Source organism: Nannospalax galili, unplaced genomic scaffold (genome assembly GCF_000622305.1).
Source record: "Nannospalax galili isolate Female #2095 unplaced genomic scaffold, S.galili_v1.0 scaffold471, whole genome shotgun sequence".
Classification (NCBI taxonomy): domain Eukaryota; kingdom Metazoa; phylum Chordata; class Mammalia; order Rodentia; family Spalacidae; genus Nannospalax; species Nannospalax galili.
Window position 1 is genome coordinate 470,687 of NW_008330333.1, and position 26,510 is coordinate 497,196.

At 44.3% G+C, this 26,510-nt stretch overlaps 1 protein-coding gene and 1 pseudogene across 2 annotated transcripts in view; one reads left to right on the forward strand and one right to left on the reverse strand.

Moving 5' to 3' along the window:
• Pdpk1 (3-phosphoinositide dependent protein kinase 1) overlaps positions 1 to 26,510 on the forward strand; it is a 79,144-nt gene that overhangs the window by 3,563 nt on the left and 49,071 nt on the right. The gene's annotated exons all lie outside the window — the stretch shown is intronic.
• Positions 16,106 to 16,322, reverse strand: LOC103743952 (annotated as a pseudogene).

Here is a 26,510-nt window from a genome sequence, read left to right on the forward strand (position 1 = left end):
TGGGATTTGAACCCGGGTCTTCTGCAAGAACAGTTAGTGTTCTTAACCACTGAGCCATCTCTCCAGCGCCCCCCCTTTATTTTTAAATATTCACTTAATATATTAATTATTGTGTGTGTGCGCATGCGCTAGTGCAAATATGCCATATGTGTGCAGGTACCCACAGAGTCCAGTAGAGGGTGTTGGAGCCCCTGGAGCTGGAGTTACAGGCAATTGTGTACTACCTGGCATGGCCACTGGGAACCAAATTCTCCTCTGAAAGAGCAAATGCTGTTAACCTTTGAGCCACTTCAATAGCCCTGTTTTATGCTTCTGACATGGATTCTATTAGAACAATCCTAGCAGTGGGCTGTAGAGATACAGGGCCTGAAAAGGCCTTGAATCTTCAGGGTAGGTCTTGACCTTTAGGCTGCCTTCAGCACAGTTTTGGGGAAAAGGAACAGGTAGCTCCTGAAGACGTATGTCTCCCTTTTCAGCCTGTATCTTCATCTTCTGAGCCACTTGAGTTGGGGTTGTGGTGTTTCCAGGCAGTTGATTGAACCTGGTGGGAGACAGAGTTGGGTAAGTCTGTGATGATCTGGGAAATGTTACAGAGATAAAGCCTGTCTGAGGTGGTATATTTGGAGGAGAGCAATCCCCAGCATCTGCTTTCCTGTTTCCAAGGAAGGAGTGCCTTCTGTGAAGTGGACACGGAGTCTTATGTGGTTTTCAGTTCTATGAGGAGAGCAAGTTAATGCTGAGGCACTCTGGTGTAGACATGACTCCTTCAGCAGGTGCAAGTATGCTCCAGGCCTGCCTGTGGGATGACAGGTGGTGATGGGGTATACAGTGCAGTTGTTTTGAAGACAGGTTCAAAGGGCAGCACATGGGGGAGGAAGTGCTGTGTGGAAACTGTTAAGTTTGGGACATGTATTGGTCAGATCTTCTCAGTCATGCATTTTTCTGTGACTGGATCATATTCTTCACTGGTTTGGTGTGATGCTAGGCCCTTTTAAAGTTACTTGGCTGTTGTGAACATATATTCATTCATTCTCCAGTTGTTAGATCCATAGGCAGCATGCATTTTCTTAGTGCCATGGGGAGTGTGTTTTTTTTGAGACGAGAAAGGCCTGTTTGGAGTTGTGATGACTATTGGGGTCTGCTTCTTACCTGATCTTGGTTACATTTTACGTAGTTGTACAAAGTGTGTTTTCACTGTATTAGTCTAGAAAGTTTTCTTGATACTTAAACTGATTTTTTTCACTCCACGAAATTACAACTCTTTTAAAGTGTGTTAAGAGAAATAGTTGGGTCAGATATGGTGGTGCATGTCTGTAGTTCCAGCTACTCAAAAGGCTGACATGAGGATCGCTGAGCTCGTAAGTTTGAGACTACCTTCTTGGTAAATTATAAAGGATTGGCTTTTGCTGTTGTTATTATTTTATTTTGTTTTTAGATAAAGTTTTGTGTAACCTGGGCTGGCCTCAACTTATGTAGCTGAGGATGACCTTGAATTCCTGGTCCTTCCTCCTCCACCTTCCAAGTGCTGGCATTGCAGGTTTGTGCTTCCACACTGGGCAGTATTAATTCCTTATAGACTTCAAATTACTTATCAGCACCTGATTTAAGGTCCTGTATTTATTTTATTTATTTATTTATTTATTTATTTATTTATTTATTTATTTATTTATCCAGACACATTTCTCTGCACCTGGCCTTTTTTTTGGTCCTTTTGAGACAGGGTCTCCCTGTACCCCCAACTGTCCTGGAACTCACTATGTAGACTCACTATGTAGACCAGGCTGGCCTTGAACTCACAAAGATCTGCCTGCCTCTGCCTCCCAAGTGCTGGGATTAAAGGCGTGCGCCACCACGCCCGGCCTGAGGTCCTGTTTTTAGATACCGGATCCTACAGAGGGCCACAAAAGCTGGAGCAACTAGTGTTGCAGATTCTGTCGACTACTGAACATGAATGTATAATTTCCACCTGGTATTTTCCTAAGGGGCCAGATAAAGGTGGGCAAGTGGTTTCTGGGTGGTCTGGTGACTTCCCTCATTCCACAGACAGATCAGTGTCCTCTGTGCCAGTCTCTGTGCAGGGGGCCAGTCAAGTCTGTGTTTCTTGTCAGTTTGTATTTTGCAGGGAGTAACAATATGTACAGACCTTGTTTGAGGGTCTGTTTAGATGCAAAGGATGTTCCTTCTGGAGGTGTGAGTCTTCTGTGTGCCTTGAGGGGCTGTGGCCGGTCTGCCCACCTTAGGGGGGCTGCGGTCTCAGAGGCTTTGGTTTGAACTCCACCAGAAGAATAGCTTTTAACAGTGAGTTCATGTAAACGCTAAAACCCCATTCTTGAGCTGTTTTCTCTTGAAACTGAGTTTATTGCTATAGGAAGGATTTGAAGCACTCTTGAGATTCTTTTTTTCCTTTTTCTTTTTTGATCCTTTTGAGACAGGGTCTCCCTGTAGCCCCAGCTGGGCTGAACTTGCTATGTATACCAGGCTGGCCTCTGCTTCCTAGGTGCTGGGATTAAAGGCATGTGCCACCATGCCCAGCTGTCTTTTTAAAATTTTTTTATTTTATATGTATGAGTGTTTTGCCTGTATGTGTGTTAAATGCACAGGTGTCATACAGTGCCCATGGAGGTCAGAAGAGGGCATCAGATCCCTTGGAACTGATGGTTGTTGGCTGCCGTGTAGGTGCTAGGAATTGAACCTGGGTCCTCTGCAAGAGCAGCCAGTGCTCTTAACCACTATGGCATCTCTCCAGCCCTGCCCTGAGTTTCTTACCAAGTGCTTTGACCTGCCGTGGTACCATGAGGTAGTGCTTGAGATGGTACTTGAGCTAATTTTTCAGTTTTCCCTTTGTGTCTTTGGGAGACCTAGGGTGGAAGTAGGCAGAAACAGTACAGTGGCCATTGTACCTTTTGAAACTAGTTTTGAGTCCTAGGTGTGCTATCTGTGCACTCTTCTCTGGATCTGAGGGAGCCTGTAGGTATTCAGGGTTGCTGTCCTTCCGAGGGAGTGATGATGATGCATGTGGCTGCCACCTTCTTTGGTGGTTTGGCTATTGCCCTTTCCTTCTGGCTTCCTCTATTCCTAGTGAGGGAGCACTCCAAGGATTGATTTGCTGATTGGGTCCCCAGGAGCCAGTGCTTGTGCCCTATCCCCTCCCTTCCTGGTCTGTCACTCTGTTTCTCTCAGAGGCCTTGTCTCAGACACTCCATGACCCTCTTTCCCACCTCTATGCCCAGGCATATGTCCAGATTTTGTGGCTGCCTGATTCTCAGTGTTTTTTTTTTTTTTTTTTTTTTTTCCAAGCTTTTCCATCAATTCTTTTCTGTGGAAACTACCCCTCATCCATCTCTGTGGCTATACACCCTTGCCTGACAGCCTGTTTCATGGTGGCCATCCCTTCCTCAGGCCTTGGTTCTAAACTATATTCTGTTTTGTGTTCTATGTCTGCTTCTGTAAAGTAAACTCTCTTGTACTTGTTGAGGCCTTGTTACTCAGATTCTAGGGGTTTTCTGTTCTTTTCTCACTCTCCCTGGTTGTCATGCCTGGGACACAAGCCTGCTTGGCGTACCCCCCCCCCCTTTTTTTTTCTTCGAGACAGGGTTTTTCTGTGACCTAGAACTTAAGATCCTCCTGCCTCATCCTCTCCACTGCTGGGATTCTGGTATGTACTACTTGTTTGCCTTGTGTGTTTCTGTTTGTACTTGTGTATGTGTATGCATGTAGGCCAGAAGCCAGCCTTGGATGTTATTCTTCAAGAGCCACCCACTGTGTCTCTTGAGACTTAGGGCTCTCTGATTAGGCCAGGCTGGTTGGCCAGCAAGCCCCGAGGTGCCACATGTCTCCACTTCCTGAGCAATGAGATAATAAGGGTAGACCACCACACCCACCTGTTTGTTTTTTTAACTTTTTATTTTAAATTTATTTTTTATGTGTATGCATATATTGCCTGCATGTAGGAAAGTGCACCCGTGTCGTGCAATGCCCGCGGAGGTCAGAAGAAGCTGTTGGATCCCCTGGGACTGGAGTTATGGACAGTTGTTAGCTGCCATGTGGGTGCTGGGATTCAAACCTGGGTCTTCTGCAAGAACAACCAGTGTTCTTAACTGCTGACCTATCTCCAGCCCCAACACACCCACCTTTTTATATGGGTTCTAGAAATTGAACTCAGGTCCACATGTTTGCATGGCAAATATTTGGACTGCTCCATCTCTCCAGTCCATCCCTTTTTCTTTTTTCTTCTTTTACTTTCCTTTCTTTTGTGTATAAGCATGTGTGTATGTATGCCTAAGTGTGGAATCCAGAGGTTTGACATTGGGTGTCTTCCTCAGTTGTTCTACCTTATTTATTTATTTATTTATTTATTTATTTATTTTTTTTTTGTGTGTGTGTGTGTATGTGTGTGTGTGTGTATGCATTTGAGTGTGTAAGTATGCTTGCCTCTGAATGTGGAGGCTAGAGATGGACTTAGGGTATCTTTGTCTGTTGTTTTCCACCTAATTTTTTGAGATAGGGTCTTTCACAGAACCTAGAGCTCTGTTTCAACTAGACTGGCTGACTGGCCAGTGGGCCACCAGGACCCATCTTTCTCTATCTTCCCAGTGATGGGATTAGAGGTATGCATTGTCATACCTGACTTTTCTTTCTTAATATTTATTATTTTTATTTTATGTGTGTGAGTGTATTGCCTACATGTATGTGAGTGCACCGGTGTCCTGCAGTGCCACGGAGGTCAGAAGAGGGCTTTGGAACTGGAGTTAAGGATGGTTCGTAGCTGCCATGTGGGTGCTGGGAATTGAACCTGGGTCCTCTGCAAGAGCAGTCAGTGCTCTTAACTGCTGAGCCATCTCTTCAGCCCCCTATGCCTGACTTTTTACGTGGGTGCCAGGAATCTAAACTCAGGTCCTCATGCTTGTAGAGTAAACATTTTACTCGCTGAGCCATCTCACCAGTCCTGTACCTTATTTTTGAGACAGAGTCTCTGATTGAACCTTGAGTTCACTTATTCAGCTAGACTGGCCAGTAAGCTCTAAGGATCCTTCTGCCTCTGCCTCCCCAGTCCTTGGACAGGTATATACTGTCACATCTGACTTTTTTTTCTTTTTGAGACAGGGTTTCCCTGTAGCCCAGCTGGCCTTGAACTCAGAGATCTGCCTGGCTCAGCTTCCCAAGTGCTGGGACTAAAGAAAGGCATGTACTACCACTCCCGGCCTATAACTTTTTTTAAAAAAAAATTTTTTATTTTATGTGTATGTGTGTATTGCCTGCACGAAGGTAAGTGTACCCATGTTATGCAGTGCCCATGGAGGACAGAAGAGGCTGTCTGATTCCCTGGAACTGGAGTTATGGACAGTTGTTAGCTGCCGTGTGGGTGCTGGGATTCTAACCTGGGTCTTCTACAAGAACAGCCAGTGTTCCTAACTGCTGAGCCATCTCTCCAGCCCCTACATCTGACTTTTTATGTAAGTACTGGGGATCTGAACTCAGATCCTCATGCTTGTCCGGTAAGCACTTTACCAACTGAGACATTTCCTTAAGCACTCCCCTCCTCCTGTTCCTTTTAAAAATAAGGTCTTCCTCCATGGCCCAGACTGCCCTGGAATTCATTATCCTCCTGTCTTAGCCTCTCAAGTGTGGGAGAATCCCCTAGTTTTTTTTTAAATAATGTCCTTTTTCTGATCTATGAGTCTACCTAGGACACATTAGACTTTGTCCTCATGCCTCTTTAGACTCTTTGGCTCTGACAGTTTCTCAGATGTCATTGTTTTTGAAGACCTTGGCAATTTTGAGCATCATTGATCAGGTACTGTAGGATGCTCACTGTTAGCATAAATTTCTTCATGATTACACTGTGGCTATGGGTTTTTGGGTTCAGTATCATTTTCATCTTATTATATCAAGGGTATATGCTGTCAAAGTGATACATTGCTGTTGATATTGATCATGATCACCTGGCTGAGAGCCATTTCCCCTCTTCCATACGTTACTTTTTGTAAGATGGTCCCATGTGCAGCCACAGGTAGTGAATGGGGCATTATATTCTCAGTCTGTGTTTATACTCTGAATATGTTTACTAATCAAATAACTTAGTTTCAGCACAAAGCTGTGGATATGGTGGTACGTGCCTATAATCCCAGCACTCAGGAGGCTGAGGCTAGAGAATTGTAGGCTAGCCAGGATTATGTGGTGATAATCCTGTCTCAGACAACAAACAACAACCACCACAATCACAACCTCAAAACTCTGTTGGAGTATAAGTTAAATAATTTTTATGTATTTTTGTGTATATGTTAGACATGCATGTATGGTCACGTGGGTGCTTGTGCATACATGTGTGTAGAGGCCTGAAGTTGATGTTGGGTATTCTCCTCAATTGCTTTCTGCCTTATTTATTGAGGCAGGTGTCTTGCTGAACCAAGAATTTACCAATTCCAGGTAGCCTAGCTAGCTAGCTTACCCTGGGGATCCCTTTTCTCTGCTTAAGTGCTGGGAATATAGGTAGCTGTCACACCTGCTCAACTTTTTATGTGGTTGCTGGAGCTCTGAACTCTGGTTGGCAAGTGCTTTATTCACTGAGCTGTCTCCCTAACCCAATTAGGGCGTTATTGAAGATCATAAATTATTGAAGAAAAGTCTGTGCTTGGTATATTTAGCCTGTTTTTCAAATTTTACCTTTGGAAAGAAAGTTGACTAGATATTTTTTTTGCATAATGGACTGACAGATTGTTTGGCTATATTGAAATTTAAAGTTAAAAGTAACTATGCTGGGTGTATTTGAGACAGGAAGTCCTAGGAAGGACTTTAATGTACAAAGTAAACAATGGCTTTGTCATACTACCTTTTGGAGTTGGTGAAATGTTTGAGTGGCTAAAGGTACCCACCTACCAGCAAATCTGATGGTCTGAGTTCAATGAACTCTGGGACCCACATTGTGGAAGGGAAGAGCCAACTCCTTCCAGTTGTCCTCTGATCTCCACATGTACACACATACATACATACATACACACACACAGACACACACACACACATATACACACACACACACACACACGAACACAAAATAGATAAATGTAATAAATTAAAAGAGGGCTGGAGAGATGGCTCAGCAGTCAAGAGCACTTGGGGTTCTTGAAGAGGACTCAGGTTCTGTTACTAGCACCCATGTGGCAACTCAGAAATATCTGTAACTCCAATTCCAGGGGCTCCAACACCTTCTGGCATCCACGGGCATTATACATGCAGGTGGTACACATGCATACATGTAGGCAAGACACTCATATACCTAAAAAATCTTTTTTTTTTTTTTGAGACAGAGTCTTCCTGTAGCCCCAGCTGTCCTGGAAATCACTATGTAGACCAGGCTGGCCTTGAGCTCACAGTGATACACATGCATACATGTAGGCAAGACACTCATATACCTAAAAAATCTTTTTTTTTTTTTTGAGACAGAGTCTTCCTGTAGCCCCAGCTGTCCTGGAAATCACTATGTAGCCCAGGCTGGCCTTGAGCTCACAGTGATACACATGCATACATGTCGGCAAGACACTCATATACCTAAAAAATCTTTTTTTTTTTTTTTTGAGACAGGGTCTTCCTGTATTCCCAGCTGTCCTGGAACTCACTATGTAGACCAGGCTGGCCTTGAACTCACAGAGATCCGCCTGCCTCTGCCTCCCAAGTGCTAGGATTAAAGGTGTGCGACACCACACCCAGCAAATTAAGTCTTTTTTTAAAAACAAATTATTTTTATTTTATGTGTATGTGTGTATCGCATGCATGTATGTGAGTGCACCCGTGTCATGCAATTCTGTGAAGGTCACAAGAGGACTTTGGATTCCCCTGGAACTGGAGTTAAGGACAGTTCGTAGCCTCAGTTCGCAGCCTCCATGTGGGTGCTGCAAATCCAATCTGGGTCCTCTGTAAGAGCAGTCAGTGCTCTTAACTGCTGAGCCACCTCTCCAGCCCCTACAAATAAATCTTTTTTTAAAAAATTAAAAGGACAGGCATGGTAGCACACACCTTTAATGCCAGCACTCAGGAAATAGAGGCAGTCTGTGAGTTCAAGGCCAGTCTGGTTTACATTGCAAGTTCCAGGCCAGTCAGGACTACACAATGAGATATTGTCTCAAAAACAAAAGCAAACAAAAAAATAAAAAGAAATACCATCTTTCAAGAGCAGGTAGGTCTTATGAAATGGAGGAAAATCTAACAAGATGACAGAGTGGTGTCAGGATAATTATGTCATCTGGTTTTATAGGTCCAGGCCATTCTTAACTTTTGGGAAGGAAGCTACAAAACTTGGTGTGGACATGCTCCAGGGTAAGAGCCATAGAGAAACAAAGCTTGTGTTAATGTTCCAGACAGAAGATAAATCACTCCCAATCCCAGAGTTGGGTTGTCAAGCACTGTCTACCCAAGGTATGCACTCTTAACTTTACAGCAGCCTATGCTCTGCTCAGACAGAACTGGCTTAGCATCAACCAAGTCAGGGAACTAAAACCAAACCCCTCATGCTGCAGAGACATAGGAAAGGTATCATTCTGCCATCAAGTTACTTTTTTTTGGCCTTTTTGAGACAGCGTCTCCTTGTAGCCACAGCTGGCCTTGGTTCGCTATGTAGACCATGCTGGCCTTAAACTCACAGAGTCCCTCCCATGCTGGGATTAAAGGCTTGGAGACAGGGTCTTATTATGTAGGCCTGACTGTGTTGGAACTGGTTATGTAGATAGGCTTGCCTCAAACTTAGAAATCTGATTGCACTACCATGTTTAGCCTTCCAAGGAGTTTCGACCATCAAATGTTGGATAAAATCTAGACTAGCATGATTTAGTGTTTAGTACCAGTGCTGTGTGCTGAAGCTGCTGTCATGACTGGATACAGTCTTTACACAACTTCACTCTAAGTTCTGTTGAAGAGCCTTGTTTCAGTGGTGCCACCCCGAAGCTCCCCTTTCCCCAGAGTAAGATTATTTCTCTTAAGATTCCTGAGGATTAGTTTACCTAGGATCCCTTGAAGCTGCTTTCCCTTTCTAGCATAGATCTTCTGGCTCTGGTGGTCTCTGCTACTTTGGGCAAGGTCCATGTGAGCTTTTCCCTGGACTTGACTTTCCTCTAATTTCCAAGGTGTTTTGTGGTGGCAAGAAGAACACATAATCTGTACAATGGGTGCAGTCTTCTGTAGATCCACAGCTATATTCCCAAGTTGCTTGTGCTCCTGGTGGTCTTGGAGTAGGGCACCTAGCACTCAGTTTCAGAGGAGCCCAATTTAGTTCAGGGTTTCCTGCTCCATGCCCATACATGATACACATGAGTGGATGCTCTGAACCCCATCATCCTTGGAGGGAAGGCAGGCCGTATCAGATGTCATAGATGACAATACTAGCTATTATGCAGTACTATATGAACTTCTTCTTTGGGCACTGATAGGAATAGAATCACCTTAAGAGGATTGCCTGAGCCCTGACTTTGTGCAGCTCTTTTTATTTGTTTGTTTTTTGTTTTGTATGAGACAGGCTATCACTTTGCAGCCCTGGCTGGCCTGGAACTCACTGTGTATTTTCAGCCTTTCGTTAGGAAGGCTTGTTCTGCAGAGTTACAGCTGCTACAGCAGCTAGATTCTAGGCAAGGAGGCATCTTAGAAGCATGATAGCTGCTCATTCCTGGCCTGGCTGCTATTACCTGACTTTCTTGAGTGTGAGCACCTAGCTGTCCTATATCTCCTGTGAGTAGATTGGGACTTATTCTGGACCCAAGTCGAGAAAATGTACTGCTTCCTCTGTGCACCAGCTCTATGGTTCACAGCATTTACTGCATGCTATTTCCATTGTCAAAACATTTTTCTTTCTTGGTGCAATTTGGCATTTTTCTTTCATGGGTTTTTTCATTGATCCAAATTACAGTCTTCTACTGATTGTATATACATAGCTGGTTATTATGAGATACCCAATTTAAAAAATGTGTATCTAAATATAGGTTTTATTTATGAATGCATTTTATTCTTCCAAAAGAAAGCCAGCTTGCCTGCCTCATGGTCTGAATGGTGCTGTTTGGGGTTTTACGGCATAGTAACCTCACATGCAGTTGCTGCTGGCACTAAGCACTGTGTCTGGAACAGAGGGGCAAGGAAGGTTGGTGGGTGGTTTGGAGAAGTGGTCTTGAACAAAACAGGCTCCATGTTCCTGGCCTGAAGAAACTTTTGGATGAGAAACACAATGTCTGTTAAGAAGACAGTCTGCGGGGGCTGGAAAGATGGCTCAGCAGTTAAGAGCACTGACTACTCTTGCAGAGGACCTGGGTTCAATTCCCAGCACTCACATGGTGGCTAACAACCATCTATAACTACAGTTCCAGGGGACCCGAGGCTGTCTTCTGACCTCTGTGGGCTTTGCATGGCACAGGTGCATTTATATGCAGGCAATACATTTGTACACATTAAAAAAAAAAAAAAAAAAAAAAGACAGCCTGCATGGTGGTGTTTCTGTGAGCCTGGTCAACCATTGACTGCCCCAGGGCCCGAAGGGAAATGTCAGCAGCCTGGACATTCCAGGTGGTTTGTGACTGGCAAGAATGGTGCCCTGCCAGAAGGGTCCAGCTTTCCTGCAGTTGCTTTAGAAGGTATGCTCGAAAGATGTAGGCCTCAAAGTAGATCTGGTAGGTAGAGCTGGTAGGTGGACAGGGTCAGCCAGGAAGAGAGAGGAGGGAGGTCTGGTTGTCCAAGGGTTGGGGAACTTCCCAGTTGGAAGCAGAGTTTTATGCCTACTGGGGAAACCAAACAGGCCTTACTTGCTTGCTTGTAGCTAGTTTTCATGGAAACTAGGTTTATTTGCCAACTCTTGAGGACTTTCTAGAGCATAAGCCCAAGAAGTTGATGGTATTAAGAAATTCATACTACCAGGTGTGGTGGCACACATCTTTAATCCCAGCAGAGGCAGTTGGATCTCTCTGAGTTCAAAGCCAGCCTGGTCTACATAGTGAGTTCCAGGCCAGTTGGGGCTAACGGAGGACACTCTGTCTCAAAAACAAAACAAAAAAAATTCATACTAAGTCTGGCATGGTTTACCATGTCTCAGAAAAAATTATGTTTGTATGAGTTTGAATGTGTGCATGCCATAGCGTGTGTATGTAAGTCAAAGGACAACTTCTAGGAATCAGTTCTCTCTTTCTACCATGTGAATCCTAGGGATCGAACTCAGGTCACCAAGTGTGGCAGCTAGCACCTTTACTTGCCGAGCCATCTTGCCAGCCCAGGATTAGTTTCTTCTCAGGACCAAGTCCTTGTCCCTTGGTGTATTTGGAGATGGAACTTTGGGTCATACTTACTTCTGTACACTCTGTCTCTTGCCACTTTCCCAAACCTGAGTTTGCATTTTTGCTTTTGTGATCTTTGTGGTCAGCTTTGATACCTCCTCTAATTTGTTTTCTTTCAGGTGAAACTTTTAAGTGGTGTTGTCCACTGACCTTTGCCTTGAGTTGCATACAAACTTGGCTCTTACTTTTTTTTAAGCTTTATTTTTTCGGTATTTTTGAGACAGGGTCTCCCTGTAGCCCCAGCTGGCCTGTTACTCGCTATATAGACCAGGCTGGCCTTGAACTCATAGAGATCGTTCTGCCTCCCGAGTGCTGGGATTAAAGGTGTACGCCACCATACCCGGCTCTAAAATTTTTATTTTTAATTGTGTGTGTGTGTGTGTGTGTGTGTGTGTCTATGTATGTATGTATGTTTGTGAAGGGAGGGTGGAGTATGCGCATGAGAAGCCAGGGTCTTTGAATCTCCCAGGAGCTGGAGTTACAGGTGGTTATAAGATGCTATTCTTGGTTGCTTGGAATTGAACTTCAGTGCTGTGGATGAGCAGCCAGCACTCTTCACACTGAGTCATCTATACAACAGCCCACAGTTTTATACTTCTAATAATTGATTTTGGCTGGGCCTGGTGGTGTAGGCCTTTAACCCTAGCACTCGAGAGGCAGAGGTAAGCAGATCTCTGTAAGTTCGAGTTCCAGGACAGCTGGGCTACAGGGAGACCTTGTCTCAAAAAGACCGAAAAACATAACAAACATGGATTTTATGGGAATAATTGTAGCAGTGGGCTGCAGAGATACAGGGCCCGATAGAAGGTATGAATTGGGGGTTGGGGAGATGGCTCAGTCAGGAAAATGCCTGCCACCCAAGCATGATCTCAGGCTGGCCCACTGCCTTCCTTTTTCTTCCTGTTTCTGATAACTAAATTCTAAATTGGTGCTTGGTGGCAGTATGGATGAATGCCATGCTTGACCAGTTAGCTCTTTCTGTACATAGTGAGATGTTTTGAAATTCTCATTTGAACTTAGCCATGAATAATGGGACAGAATCTTTGTGTTTCACTTGACTGTTACTCTAGTAAGAAACCCTTTATTCAGAATGTACACCTAAGGAGCCCAATAGGAAGAGCATGTGCCTTTTTAGGGACCAGGTAGGTACACTGGGTTAAGAATAAACTGGGTCTCTTGAGTCTGCTGGTAGGGACTCCTGCCCAAAGACCTTTACTCACATGGTATCCTGGGGACTAGATTTTTTTTCCCTTCTCTTTCAAGCAGAGAATAGCTAGTGAGGATTCAAAACAAAAGTTTGACCTATGAGTCCAGCATTTTTCTTTTAGGATCTTTTGGCTGTAATAGTCAACCATGTTAGTATGGCTATGTGGTCATACATGGGGAACTCTGGGTAAACTCAGCATCTTCAGGACTCTGGAACTTTTAGATAGACTCCTGTACAGCTCTCAGGAATCTTGCACCTTGCCTGAGGAGATGCTGTTTGTTCCCATGGGTGATGGATAAGTCATGACCTGCAGGGACAAAGTTGAAAGATAGTGGGAGAGGAGGACACTGTTTTTTTCTTTGAATTTTTTAAAAAAAATATTTACTTATTTTTTATGTGTATGTGTGTATTGTCTGCATGTAGGTAAGTGCACCCATGTTGTGCAATGCCCATGGAGGACAGAAGAGGCTGTCTGATGCCCTGGAACTGGAGTTATGGATAGTTGTTAGCTGCCACGTGGATGCTGGGATTTGAACCCAGGTCTTCTGCAAGAACAGCCAGTGTTCTTAACCTCTGAGCCATCTCTCCAGCCCCTCTTTTAAATTTTTTATTGAATTTTTGTGTATTTCAGACATAAAATCATCTTTATACCCCCTTCTCCTTTGGCACCCTTCCATAGCCCTTCCACTGAAGCTCATACATTCTGTCATTTGTGTTAAGTCCTATCATGTAAAGTTAGTGTCCCCAGATGTCCCTCAGTGCAAGTTCATCCACTGGGATTTAGCCAGCCTATCTAGAGCTCCTCCTTTTAAGATAATCAACTCTTGCTCACCCAGCAGTAATCAGCCGTCGATAATTCTTCGACTGAGATTGGGGCCTGCTGTCCCTTTCCACAGTTCTGTTCTGGGTTTTTGTCTGCTTAAGTTTGCATGGGTCTTATGCATGCTGACACCATTGCTATAGGTTTGTATGAAAAGGTTCCCAGGTGCCTGTAGGACTATTTCCATATGGTCCTACACTTCCTCCCTGGCTCTTAGAATCTTTCTTTTCCCTCTTCTGCAGTGGTCCCTGAGCCCTGGGTGAGTGGATTTTAATATAGGAGTCCTGTCTAAGGACCCACACTCTGTAGACTCTTATTCTTTCTGCTTTGGCCATTTGTGATTTTTGTGTTCCTGGCCCTCTGTTCCATGAGGGAGCTTCATTGATGAGAGTTGAAAGATGCATTAGTGTTCTCTTCATCCCTTGTTTTATGTCCCGTGAGCCTTAGATATAAAGGTTGCATTCTAGATGTGTCACTTAGACACTCTGTGTATGACCAGTTATGGAACTCTGTAATTATCTCTCCCTCTTGAAAAAAATGCTACTTTGATGGGTGGTGACTGGGATAGTTGTCTATAAATTTGAGGATCCATATTTTGCACATAGTAAGAAATTGCATTTGTCTAGGGATGTGACAGCCTTGGAGTTTTCTCTCCAGCTATGTGTATTTGGCTAGGTTTACACTACCACACCTGAGTTTCCTCCCATTGAGTGGGCTTTAAGTCCAATTAGGTAGCTGTTGATTACCCCCCTGCCCCCAAGATAAAGGTGTCACTATTGCACCCATGTCATTTGCTGTGCTGGTCATTGATGTGGTTTTTAGGCCTTAGCAGCTTATGTAGTGCTCTCCAAAGCTATTCGAGCTAGCCTTCAGGGGAGGTTTCCCTGCTCTGTTGCTCCAAATCCTGTGTCCACAATATGTCCTATCTTCAATAGGATCTTACCATCAAGTACTGGGAGGCAATCAAGGACTGTGGCAATGTCATGTGTAATTTTGAGAGTCTCTTGGACTACCCTGGCCAACAACTCAAAAGGACGGTTTCTCCCGTCTAGCAGTGTTTCTTGTTATGTAGTCTTCAGCTATACACATGGACTCACGTGGAGATATTGTATGTGTAATTTTTCAGTAGGTTTTTGGACTAATACAGTTCCCTCTGGTTTTTTATACTAGCTAGGCACTATCTCTCCTCTTCTCCCCCTGTCTTATCCTCCCTCCATGCCCTCCCTATTTAAAGTGTCCCCATTTCTCCTTTGATAGTTTCTGTATACTATGGTTCCACCTCTCTTGAGCTCCTTCTTCCCCTTTATTTCCATAGTTCTTTGTATAGCCCTCCCTCTCCCCTCCCCTTTAACTCACTCTTTTTTAAGACAGGGTCTGTATCCCTGGAGGAAGGTTCTTACTGCATAATGGTACCCCTGTGCAAGATTTCATCCTAGCATTTGACTTTTGAGTCCTGGAGCCCAAGGCATAAGTCATTGTGCTGACTGCAGGGCACAAGGACAAAAGGGAAGTATTCTCTCTGCACCTGGTGGCCCTGAGATACCACTCTGATTCCCAGACTAGATTCTAGGGGAAAAAATTTTGTTGAATGAATTCCCAAGGAAAGATTCATATTTAACTGATGTGTAAGTATGTGAGTTCAGATTAGAAACCCAATTTTTCTTAGTTGTTGTCAACTTTAGTATGCTAAATTATTAATTTTAGGAAAGAAGGCAAGAACCTATTGCTGTTACTGTTTTCTGGCTAAGAATAGATTTCACTGAGTAAAGCTTTAAATGTATATTCATTCTAAATTTTCAAGGTTATTTGGCAGTGAAATGGAATATGGTTTTGTTTGCTTGTTTTTGTTTTTATTATTATGTTTTTAAATTTTTAAAAAAGTTTATTTTTTCATTTTATGTGTATGCATGTATTGCCTGCATGTTGGTAAGTGCACCCGCGTTGTGCAATGCCCATGGAGGTCAGAAGAGGCTGTTGGATCCCCTGGGACTGGAGTTATGGACAGTTGTTAGCTGCCATGTGGGTGCTGGCATTTGAACCCGGGTCTTCTGCAAGAACAGCCAGTGTTCTTAACTGCTGAGCCATCTCTCCAGCCCGTTTTTAGTTTTTGAGATAGGGTCTCCCAATAGCCCCAGCTGGCCTGGAACTTGCTATGTAGACAGAGCTCTGCCTGCCTCTGCCTCAAGTGCTAAGATCAAGCGTGTATGCCACCATGCCCAGCCAAAGTGGAATCTTAAGTCCATAGGTTGTATTATCTTTTTATATTTATTTATTTATTTATTTATTTTTTTGAGACAGGGTCTCATAGCCTCAGCTGTCCTAGAACTATGTAGACCAGCTGGCCTTGAACTCACAAATTTCCACCTGCCTCTGCCTTCCAAGTGCCGGGATTAAAGCCCGGCAACTGTATTATCTTAAAGTGCTTCTGCTGTTTCTGATATAGCTCTCTAGTTAATGATTCCTGTTCTGTACATGCATCTGCATTCTGAAGATACTAGTTTGTCCATCTGTTCTTTAATAGATACTTTGGTGTTCATTCAGTCATTCCAATAGGAATAAATGAATAAATGAGTGAATGAATGAACCTAGACGTCCAAAAGGCTTAGGGACCCTGTGCAGTCTCACCAGTGTCTAGTCGGGACTTAGTTCTTTTTTTTTTTTCCACATGAAAGTTTTTTATTCACATGGCTTGTTAAAAATAGGCTTCCATACCGTTTGTCAAATCATGGTGGGAGAGGAGGGCAGGGCTGGGGGAGAAGGGTGGGTTCGGGGGAATGAGCTCTATTGGTAATAAAGTTCCAGGTTCATCCCATTGTGGATTTCATAATCTCCCAGAGACATGTGGTCCTTAAAAATTGTGTACCACTTCTTCAGCACTATCTTATTCCAATGAGTGCCAATCTGATTCTGTGATCAGTTTCAAATCCCTGATGGTGTCATCAGTGTTGCACTTGATACACACTTTCTCCAGATGGTCGTTACAAACCACCTGGATCATTGTGACTGGAACAACATCATAACTTCCTAGGACTTAGTTCTTACTGGTGAGTCATTGATAAGATCTTCTGAAACTCCTGCCTGCCCCACCAAGAGCTCCTGCCCACATCCTCTCCTTCCAGAATCTGTCATGGTCACTGCTTCTAGTAACTCTGCCCAGGATAGCCTTTGTCCTTTGCAACTGTCAAAGATTAATAGTTACAGAGAACCTAGCAGATCTGTCCTTCCTCAAAAATCATCACTGTTAACTCATTGGTGCATCTTCTGTCTTTCCCCACCAAATTGGGATTCTGGTTCTGTGCCAGATGTTTTGTCTTGTTTTCACCTAAGAGATCGCACATGAATTTCTTTAAAACTCTCCTTGTAGTCGTTGTATAATACTTTGTTGTTGCTTTTTGTTTAGTTTGGGTTTTTGAGAAAGGGTTTCACTCTGTAGATCAGGCTAGCCTCAAACAGAGATCCCCCTGCCTCTGCATCTGTCTCCCAAGCACTGGGGTTACAGGTGTGTGCCACCACACCCAGCCTCATAGTTCTTTAAATTTTTATTTTCTTTTTAAAAATAATTTTAAAATTTATTATTATTATTATTGTCTTTTTGAGACAGAGTCTTCCTGTAGCCCTAGCTGTCCTGGAACTCACTATGGAGACCAGGCTGGCCTTGAACTCACACAGATCCACCTGCTTCTGCCTCCCAAGTGAATTTTTATTATTCTATGTTTATGAGCATTTTGCCTTCTTATATGCAGGTGCAGCATGGTGTGCAGTGACTGCAGAGGCCAGAAGAGGGCATTGGATTCGCTGGAGATGGAGTTTAGTATGGTTGTTAGCTGCCATATGGGTGCTGGGAACTGAACCTGAGTCCTTTGCAAGAGCAACCAGTGCTCTTAACCACTGAGCTCTCTCTCCAGACCCCTGACCTTAAAATTTTTTTTTTTCAAATTAACAATTATTTTGTGTATTTGTGTGGGTGTGCATGCTACAACTTGCTTGTGGACGTTGGAGGATAATTTGTAGGAGTTGGTTTTCTCCTACCATGTGGGACCTGGGGATGAAACTTAGGTCATCAGGCTTGGTAGCAAGTGCCTTTACCCACTGAGCCATCTTGCCAGCCCTGCATAATACTATTTTCTGTGGGTAAACCATTGTCCTATCCATGATGTTTTTTTACACTTCTTGGTGCTAAGAATATAAAGGCCAGGGTTCGGTGCATGATAAATGCCTGTTCTCTGAGCTATGTTAGCCTAGCAGTGATCTCTCTTGCTCTCTCTCAGAGTGTGTGTGTGTGTATGTGTGGAAGCCTGAGGAGGATGTTGGGTGTCTTGCTCTAGAGTGTCTCACTGAACCTGGAGCTAGTAAGCCAGTAAGCCCCAGTGATCCTCCTGTTACTACCCCTACCCCATCACTCCATAGTGCTGGTGTTACGGGCACCTGTGACCCTACGTGGATTTTTAAAAAAATATTATTTTTATTTTATGTGTATGAGTGTATTGCCTGCATGTATGTGAGTGCACCCGTGTTGTGCAGTGCCACGGAGATCAGAAGAGGGCTTCAGATTCCCCTGGAACTGGAGCTAAGGACAGTTCGTAGTCGCTATGTGGGTGCTGGGAATTGAACCTGGGTCTTCTGCAAGAGCAGTCAGTGCTCTTAACCACTGAGCCATCTCCAGCCCCCTGCCCCCACACCTGGCTTTTTACATGTATGTTGCAGGTTTCTGTGCAGGTCCAGCCCACAAGGGACTGCAGGGAATGAGGGTTCTGGCCGAGGTGGGGATGAGCAGCGTGGAGTCAACACACAGACACTGGGAGTTGGGTGGAAGCAGGCACTAGGCAAAGTGCTGCAGACTCAATTATTGCTGGAAAGGGAAGGCCTTATATATATATCTCCCCCCCTCCCCCCAGTGTCCTATAAGCTGGTGTGTCACTCCCTCATAGATCCCCTCATCCAGGCCGCTCATGTCATCAGTCTATAGGTCCAGGGACAGATTAAGTTGGCTCTTTTGTGGAAGCACAGGTTGTGCTCTCAAGGCAGAAGCTGTGTTCTCTAGTGCGGCCTGTGCTTAGGCCTGGCACTTCCTCTCCTACACATGTCTAGGGATTTGAATTCAAGCCCTCATGGTTGTTCAGCAAGCGCTTTTAAACACTGAGCCATCTCTTAAGTCCCTAGAAGTGATTTCATAAAATTTATTATTGTATATATATGTTGAGAGAGAAAGAGAGAGAGAGAGAGAGAGAGAGAGAGAGAGAGAGAGATAACATGCTACAGTATACCTGTGGAGGTTAGAGGACAGCTTTCTGGAGTTTGTTCTCTCTTTCCATCTTGAGTTCCAGGGATAGAACTCAGATCATCAGGTTTGCGTGGCAAGCACTTTTACTAACTGAGCTATCTTACCAGCCCATGATTTCTTAGTGAATTTTATAGGTGTGTATCACCATGCCCAGCTAGTACAAACTTGCATCTGGATTTTTGTGGGGGGGGTGTGTCTTTTTGAGACACAGTCTCCCTGTAGCCTCAGCTGTCCTGGGACTCACTATGTAGACCAGGTTGGCCTTGAACTCACAGAGATCTGCCTGCCTCTGCCTCCCAAGTGCTGGGATTAAAGGTGTGCGCCACCAGGCCCAGCTGCATATGGATTTTTGACTACTCTAAATTTTACAAAGGAGGTGCCAGGTTAGAAAGGCCAGGCAGGGGCATGTAGCTCAGTTGGTAGCGTGCTTTCTTTTTATGCTGGAAGCTCTGTGGGTTTGATCTCCAGCACCACATAAATGATGTGGGGTGGCACATGCCTGTAATCACAGTATTCAGGTGGTGGAGGTAGGAGAATGAGAAGTTTAAGGTCATCTTTGGCTATGTAGGTAGCTACTTTCAAGGCCAGTCTGGGCTACACAATACCTCACCTTAAAAAAAAACAGCACCTGGCGTCGTGGCTCATGTCTGTAGTCCCAGTGCTTGGGAGGTAGAGGCAGGTGGATCTCTGTGAGTTCAAGGCCAGCCAGGTCTACATAGTGAGTTCCAGGACAGCTGGGGCTACAGGGAGACCCTGTTTCAAAAAAATAAAAATAAATAAATAAATAAAACAGGGCTGGACAGATGGCTCAGCATTTACTGCTCTTCCAGAGGACCTGAGTTTGGTTCCCAGCACCCATATTGGGTGACTCACAACTGCCTGTAACTCCAGCTTCAGGGGTTTCAATTTTTTTGGCTTTTGTAGGTACCTACACACATGTGGCATACATGCACGAGCACATACACTCACACCCACCTACCCTTGAAAAAACGAGGTTGGGGAGGAAGGGTAAGAATGAATTATGGCTGAAAGGCTCGCCTGATTAGGAGTTGGTTCTTGATTTTGCTGTTCCACTGTAGTTGCCCTTCAATGTGGAAGCCTTTGGGGAGGCAGCAGTGGTTGCTCTCTAACACACCTACCTCATCCTGGTCCTCTGTGCTGCGCCTAGCTTTGTGGAATTTCCTAGAGTAGAGAGAAGTTCTTTTGTTTGTTTTGCCAGTGCATGTAGCTTAATTGGGAGCCGTATCCCTTTAGAGTTGGACTTAGTGGATGCTTCTATAGCTCCCTGCCTGCATCTTGGGGGCTGAACCCAGTGCAAAGCAAGTGTATGATGACTAATTTATATCCCCAGTCCTTCTACAAGTAGAGAACTTGAGATGTTCCTATTTGGTTCATCAGGTTACTTGTGTGCTCTGCACCTGTTGCAGTGCATTTCAGGGCTCTGGGTTCTAGAGCACATACTGGTATTTAAATGAAACTTGATATTTTGAGTTTGGGATCCTTTCTTTTGTTGGCTGAAATGTTAAGCTGTATGACCCATAGAAGGCCCTTATTTTGGTCTTGATACCATGTGTTAGGGAGCTCAGCATACTCTCTCTTATTTGATCTTCAAAGTTAGAGTTGGTTCACCTTAGACAGTTTTACTCACAGATAATGAATAGTATCTGGAATGAGGACAGCTTCATTTAGCATTGAGAGGCATTTTTAGGTGCTGAGACTTAGGGAAACCATGTGTCTTTAGTGTCATTTTTAGTATCATTTAGTGTCATAAAAGTACTTGTAGCTCAGGGCTGGAGAGATGGCTCAGCGGTTAAGAGCACTGACTGCTCTTGCAGAGGACCCGGGTTTGATTCCCAGCACCCACATGGTGGCTACAAACCATCTTTAAGTCCAGTTCCAGGGGAATCCGACACCCTCTTCTGACCTCCACGGGATTGCACAACACGGGTGCACTCACATACATGCAAGCAGTACACTCATACGTAAATAAAAATAATAAAAAATATTAAAAATAAAGTACTTGTAGCTTGGCTAGGTCAAGTGCTCCTCCTAGATTAACTTAATTAAATTCTCACAGCAAGCCTGGGAAGGCAGCTCTTTTCCTTTCAGACAAGGAATCTTAGCCACAGCTATGACTAGTGAGTGACAGATTGTATTCCAGCCTGTGCAGCCAATGGGTCTGTCCTTTCTAAGCCTAGGACTGATTCATATGTAAAAGGTTTCTGCAGTTTTGATGAGATTGTTGAACCTCTGTCAGCATTCTGGTGCTTTGAAGGATGTAGATTCTTTTTACTCTTCTTTAGAGGCAGGCTTACTAAATAGCCCAGGTTGGCCTCAAACTCATGGTAGGCCTTACTTAGTCTCTTAGGTGCTGAGATTTCAGGGGTGTTGCATCCTAGATGTGTCACTTAGACAGTCTCTGTGTGTGACCAGTTGTGGAACTGTTTGTTGAAAAAGAAGTGTCTTAGCCAAGTGTGTTGGTAAATGTCTTTAGTCCCAGCACTAGTTCCTGGGGCTACGGGGAGGCAGAAGCAGGCTGATCTCTGTGAGTTCAAGGCCAGCCTGGTCAACATAGTGCGTTCCAGGACAGCTGGGGCTACAGGTAGACCCTGTCTCAAAAAAAAAAAAAAAAAGACATTTGTTTAGGGATGTGACAGCCTTGGAGTTTTCTCTTAAGATCTATGACCTCTCCAGCTATGTGTATTTGGCTAGGTTTACACATTTCGCAGTTTTGAATTGTATGATACATTGTCAACTTCCTGAACACTGAGTAACAGAGCATCGTGCTCTGTCCTTCTGTTGAGTCTGTTTTAGTGGAGGTGAATGTTTATTTGTTTGTTTGTTTGTTTGTTTGTTTGTTTGAGACAGGGTCTCTCTCTAGCACCAGCTGGCATGGAACTCACTATGTAGACCAGGCTGGCCTTGAACTCACAGACAAAGAGGTCTGCCTGCCACTGCCTCTCAACTGCTGGGACTAAAGGTGTGTGCCCAGCCGTGGACATGAATATGTAATTATATCACAAATTAATTTTCCTCTGAAAGTTTCTACTTAACTTTTTTTAAAAACATTATTTAGTGTGCATTCATCCATGCACATAGTTTGTGATGGTCAGTTCGTGCCTCGGGGAGGGGGTGTGACTGTCACAATAACAAGGTTCCTATAGGTTAGGTAGACAGCTATCTTCTTGGGGACCATTTTGTGTGTGTGAGAGACTGTATCTCCCCTAGGCTGGCCTTGAACTTCACTGTGTAGCCCAGGCTGGCTTCAAACTCATGGTGATCCTATGAAGTGTTGGGATTACAGGTGTGTGTCACCACACCCAGCCTTCATGAACTCTTATGAGGCGTTTTGACTTAATAGGGAGGACAGGAAAGGTAGACTGGTATACCTGGGGTTTTTGTTGCTCTAAAGTTTTATAGAAATTTAAATTTCAGAATCTTATCGAGTAACCAAAAATATTTGCTTACCATAGTTTGGCTTAACATGTGAGTGGCAAAGGGGCTATGTCTAGAGATGACTCACCCCCAGCCCCGAATCAGCTGGGAGTCTGACTGTAAGGACTCTGAAGGGCCACAGGTTAGAAAGGATGCTCAGGAAACTGCAGGACCCTCCTTGGCATATGGCTTTCTGGACTGTGTGTCTTGTAGAGTGTAGTGACAGCCTGAGAGAGCTGTGTATGAAGCTTAATCTGCATCTAAAAATGCTACAAGGTTTGCTCTTTGGAGTAACAGCTGTGGTTCAAATAAGCATGTAGAATTTTACCCTTGAAGAAAGCTTTCTTCTTAGGCGTTTACTTTCACAGTTGATGCTTAGAGATGCTTTAGAAGGTAATATTAACTACCATTGCCTTTTACTGCAGAAGTAAAATCAGTCATTAAACAGGACTGCCTTGAGGAGGCACCACTGTATTGATCACCCAGCTGGGGAGGAGCCCGAGGAGCTTGTTGGGCGCACTGAGGCCAAGGCAGGAGTGAAATTGCAGAATTTCATGGAGGCAGAAGGCTGCCAGTAGACAGGTACCTGTGAGTGGCAGTCACCTGATGGTCAGTGTCTGGGATCCCAGGGAGTATGGTACATGACCACATGGACCTTGAGTCAGTGGTTAGATAGGTATCAGGAGTCACCTAGGTCCTTATGGGTGGCGTTATATATCGTGCTCCCTTCTTATAAGGTTGAGGTGCCTAATAACATCAGAAGTGACTCCAAAAGGGGTTCTAGAGTGCTGAGATCCCTGCCTGGTACCCATGGGCTCTGTCTGGAGTGGCTATGTAATGACCATTCCTAGACCTCTTGAGTTGAGAACTGCCCCTGTCTCCAAGGCCTTTGTACTGGTAAGTCCTCTATGGAGATATAGACACCCTTTTGGCTTTGCTCTCTGAGTGTTTGGTCAGATGTCATCATTCCAGTAAGAACTTCTTAATTGATTGAAAGTACATGACCCCTACCCAAATAGTCCTGTCCTTTGCAGTGTAGCTTCTTGAGGGTCTCACTTTGTTTTGGTCTTTGTTCTGTTGGCAGTGCTGTGGTAGTGCAGAGCAGGCAGCAGGTGTTCAGTAGGTAAAGTTGCTTTGAGGGGCTGCATTGGCTCTTAGGTGGTTGAAACTGATGTAAGTTTGCGGAACAGGCATTGCTGTCTTATATAGAGCCTGTGCTGGGCAAACTGGAGGGTGAGACTATATACCATCTATTAATTGCTACTTCAGAAATCTAGAGTTCATTCTCCCTGTCACTTGGATATTGATTTCAAAATAAAATTTTTATCTTTCTGATGTGTGAAGACTGCTATATTTTAGATTCAATCCTTAGAGGAAAGTAAAACTTTAAAATGTGTGGTACATGCTGAACATGACTGTGTTGCCCTGTCATTGTAGTACTGTCTAAGTGATCCTCCCTGGTTCTTCCTTCCATTTTGTTCAACACTTGTCTAACCATACCCTAGCCTCACAGTAGCCAGGGTCTGCTCTGGCCCTCCCTGCATACTCCATTATCAGTGTATTCGCCCACCACTATAAATGGATGGTTCTGAAAGAAGAGGACATGTTATCTGTTTGCTGGACATGTCCCCAGACAGCCATGTTTCCTGAGTAATGGGATGAATAATACAGTTAATTTACTGTATTATTCTTAGAGAAACTGATGAACAAAATGAATCAATATGTGCTTGTGAAATCATAGAGGTGCCTTTGGGGCATGTGGCATATTTGCAGAAGTTGTTTGTAGCTGGGTATGCTAGAGGTCCCAGATTGCCCCTTGAATCTTATGTGGAAGGAGATTATGGCTGTGTTGGAGGTGATGCTCTGTGGTATGCTTGTAAACATAAAGAGCCACTCTTCCTCAAGGGCCACCCCCTTGTAGCCCTGCATCCAATTAACATGTAACTCTACCTCTGACTTCTGACTTTGGCTAAGCCTAATACTTCATGTCTACAAAACTAAAGTAAGCTGGTTTAGCACAGGCTCTGGAACATTCTCTATCTGCCCTTGATATGTTAATGGCCTCAGACTGGTGTCAACAGCAAACAAAGACAACTAGTTTGTGTTGATTTATACTAAGGTGCTATAGGTACCGTCAAAGAAAAGTTTATTTCTACCTTTGAACTTTTCAATCGACTTTTATTTTGTGCTGAATGATGCAGTCAGGCATCTTAAGGAAAGAGTCAGCATTAAGGTTTTGTGTTCACTGATAGGAAAGACTTGGGCTAAAACTTTTCTCTGTGACAGGCTCTGGGAGGAATATGGAATACATTGGGCCCAGCCAGACTTCTATTCACATTTCTGATTGGTTGTGTCTGTATTCTATAGTGCCTTGCTATACCATGGAGAAGGAGGATGTACTTCATAACAACCAGACACAGGTTCTGATTCCTAGATGTTTCTTTTACCCGTTTTGTGCCAAAAGTTTGCTTTAGTAATAAATAATAAAATCTTAAATCAGAGAAATATTTGGTATAATCTTAGAGCAAGTGAAATGTCAAAGCCTGGCATTTGAAAATAGCATTGTCAAGCAGAGTCCCAGCCAAAATCTGTGTTGTAACCCGCTGAGAGCCAGGAGTCCAGCAGAAACTGGATCAGAAGGCGATGATTGGTGCCTGTATGGTGTCTTCCACATTTGCTGTTGGAGAGGCACAGCTGAGGAGATGGTAGGCTAGCCAGTTGCTTGTGGACTGGTCATGTGCACTCCCCTTGGAGAAGGAGCTTTGGTGGCACATCTGAGCTCACCAGGTATTTTGGGAGATGGGGCTTGAAGTATTCCGTATTAAAACCCCATACCAAGTGACAAATCTGATGCTTGTATTCTGCAGTGAAAATGGCTGCTCTGAAATGTCCTGTGGCTGCCTTTCTGAGTCTGTCTTTTGGTGTCAGTCTGACACCCTCTACCTAACACTACCAGTAACAACAAAACACATACTTCTTTCCTTTACACCTCAGCTCTCATGGTACCTCCTTATCCTCTCATACGCTTATCCAGGTGACCTGGGTGTTTTTTGTGGCACTTACTGCCCTGTGTGTGGATAGGTATTACAGAGGAAGCTGGCAGGATTTATGCCCAGTGATGCTCTGCCTTCTGAGTCAGTTCTGCCTTGTGTTTTTAAGAGTCTGCTGGAGTAGGTTGAGCTCTGTCAAGAGAGCCTTGTGGTTTCCACCAAGCCTATGCTCTGACCAGCATCTACCATAGGGACTAGCATCCACTGGCCACACTGCCTGGTAGGTGCTTATAAAAGGGGCCAGTAGAGTCCAGGTAGGTACAGACTCATCCTTCTGAGGACAGTGCTCTTCTGTGAGGTTGTGTTCTGGAGACCTTTATTGTATCCATGGAAACCACTCAGATGGAAAGGAAAGAAGGTTCTCATACACATGCCTGTAAGCCACAGTCCCACATATCTTCTTCCCGTGGCCCATCTTCCAGGGGGCTCTCCAAGGGCCAGAACCCACGTTAAAATTAACAGTCAGGAAGTTTGAGCTGAAGATAGCTTTTTTTAAAGTAAATGCTCCTGAGGGCAGCATAATATTTGCTGTTCTGTGTCCTGTAAAGAGTGATATCAAGGTCATCTGTCCCAGAATTGCTGGTTTGATGAGAACTATCAGGTCCAGGTCTTTTGTGCCCTCTTGCCTTCTGTCCAGGCGGATACCTGCTAGCTGTGGTGCTGTCTGCTCTGCCACTGTGTGACTGACTATCCAGAAACCCCTCATTGTTCCTGAATATCACTCAACATGTTGTAGGACTGTCTCTGTCTCTGTCTCTCTCTGTCTCTGTCTCTCTCTGTCTGTCTCTCTGTCTCTGTCTCTGTCTCTGTCTGTCTCTCTGTCTCTCTGTCTCTCTGTCTCTCTGTCTCTCTCTCTCTCTCTCTCATCTTTTTGAGACAGAAGACCCTGTAGATCCAGCTGGCCTGGAACTCGCTACCAGGCTGGCCTCGAGCTCACAAGCAATCTGCCTGCCTCTGCCTCCCAAGTGCTGGGGTTAAAGGTGTGTGCCACCACACCCTGCTAAGACTAACTTTCTGACTACCATGAGTAAACACTGTTGCCCCTACTTGGCTTCCATGTGGACTAAGGTGTGACTCAGTGGTAGAGTGCTTTCCTAGCATGTATGAGGCCTGGGTTTGATCCCAAGCAGCTCCAATGACACTTTTCCTGGACTTTTTGGGTCAGGAAGTGTGCTAGTGCGTAGTTAGGTCTTCTGGGTCTTAAGTCAGCTTGTCACAATCTGTTAAGAATTTATGTCTGGCAGGGTGGTGGTTCATGTCTATAATTCCAGTACTTAGGAGATAGAGGCAGTGGGAGTAGGAGTTCAAGGTCATCTTCACCTACATCGTGAGTTCAAGGTTAACCTGGGCTAAATGAGACCCTATCTCAAAACAGCGGCAAAAATTTATGTCTTAAGATTTCCCTTCTTATTATACAGGG